Here is a 1,865-nt window from a genome sequence, read left to right as displayed (position 1 = left end):
GTCCTCTACCATTCCATAAGCTTGTCTTATTGACTTGTCTGCCATTTTTAATGAGAATGTGGCAACCTGTACCTCAAAGATTCCTAGCTTCTCCATTACAGAAAGTGGCATAAGATTTATACCTGACCCCAGGTCACATAGAGCCTTCTCAAAGGTCATGGTGCCTATGGTACAGGATATTAAGAATTTACCAGGATCTTGTTTCTTTTGAGGTAGAGTTTGCTGAACCCATGTATCTAGTTCCCTAATGAGCAAGGGAAGTTCACCTTTCCAAGTCTCATTACCAAACAACTTGGCATTCAGCTTCATGATGGCTCTTAGATATTGAGCAACTTACTCTCCAGTTACATCTTCATCCTCTTCAGAGAAAGAATAATTCTCAGAGCTCATGAATGGTAAAAAGAGGTTCAATGGAATCTCTATGGTCTCTAGGTGAGCCTCAGATTCCTTAGGTTCCTCAGTTTGGAACTCTTTTTTGTTTGGGAGACATCCCATGAGGTCTTCCTCATTGGGATTCACGTCCTCCCCTTCCTCCTTGAATTCGGCCATATAGACAATATCAATGGCCTTGCACTCTCTTTTTGGATTCTCTTCTGTATTGCTTGGGAGAGTACTAGGAGGAGTTTCAGTGATTTTCTTACTCAGCTGGCCCACTTGTGCCTCTAGATTTCTAATGGAGGACCTTGTTTCAGTCATGAAACTTAGAGCGGCCTTAGACAGATCAGAGAATATGTTTGCTAAGTTAGAGGGACTCTGCTCAGAATTCTCTGTCTGTTGCTGAGAAGATGATGGAAAAGGCTTGCTATTACTGAGCCTGTTTCTTCCACCATTGTTAAAGCCTTGTTGAGGCTTTTGTTGATCCTTCCATGAGAAATTTTGATGATTTCTCCATGAGGAATTATAGGTGTTCCCATAGGGTTCACCCAGGTAATTCACCTCTGCTATTGTAGGGTTCTCATGATCATAAGCTTCTTCTTCAGAAGATGCCTCTTTAGTACTGTTGGATGTATTTTGCCATCCATTCAGACTCTGAAAAATCATGTTGACTTGCTGAGTCAACATTTTGTTCTAAGCCAATATGGCATTTAGAGCAACAATTTCAAGAACTCTCTTCCTTTGAGGCGTCTCATTACTCACAGGATTCCTCTCAGAAGTGTACATGAATTGGTTATTTGCAACCACGTCAATGAGTTCTTGAGCTTCTGCAGGCGTTTTCATTGGGTGAGTAGATCCAACTGCAGAATGGTCCAGTGACATCTTAGAGAACTCAGATAGACCATAATAGAATATATCCAAAATGGTTCATTCTGAAAGCATGTCAGAAGGACACCTTTTGGTCATCTGCTTGTATCTTTCCCAAGCTTCATAGAGGGATTCACCATCTTTTTGTTTGAAGGTCTGAACATCCACTCTAAGCTTGCTCAGCTTTTGAGGAGGAAAGAACTTAGGCCAAGAAGGTCGTGACCAGCTTATCCCCAGAGTCCAGGCTATCTTTAGGTTGTGAGTCCAACCATGTTCTAGCTCTGTCTCTTACAGCAAAAGGGAAAAGCATGAGCCTATAGACTTCAGGATCTACTCCATTAGTCTTAACAGTCTCACAGATCTGCAAGAACTCAGTTAAAAACTGATAAGGATCTTCTGATGGAAGTCCATGAAACTTGCAGTTCTGTTGCATTAGAGCAACTAGTTGAGGCTTCAGCTCAAAATTTTTTGCTCCATTGGCAGGGATTGAGATGCTTATTCCATCAAACTTGGAAGTGGGTGTAGTATAATCACCAAGCATCCTCCTTGCGCCTCCACTATTGTTATTGGGTTCGGCCATGTCTCTCTCTTTTTTGAGATTCTCTGTAAGGTTTTCTCTGGAT

At 41.8% G+C, this 1,865-nt stretch overlaps 1 non-coding gene across 1 annotated transcript; it reads left to right on the top strand.

Moving 5' to 3' along the window:
- Positions 1-1,311: 1,311 nt before the first annotated feature.
- Positions 1,312-1,419, top strand: LOC127747172 (small nucleolar RNA R71). Its single transcript, XR_008008976.1, has one exon. It is a non-coding gene; the product is annotated as a small nucleolar RNA R71 (small nucleolar RNA).
- The last annotated feature ends 446 nt before the right edge of the window (positions 1,420-1,865 follow it).

This window comes from Arachis duranensis, chromosome 4, assembly GCF_000817695.3.
Source record: "Arachis duranensis cultivar V14167 chromosome 4, aradu.V14167.gnm2.J7QH, whole genome shotgun sequence".
Taxonomy (NCBI): Eukaryota; Viridiplantae; Streptophyta; class Magnoliopsida; order Fabales; family Fabaceae; genus Arachis; species Arachis duranensis.
This window is presented reverse-complemented; position numbering and strand designations above follow the sequence as displayed.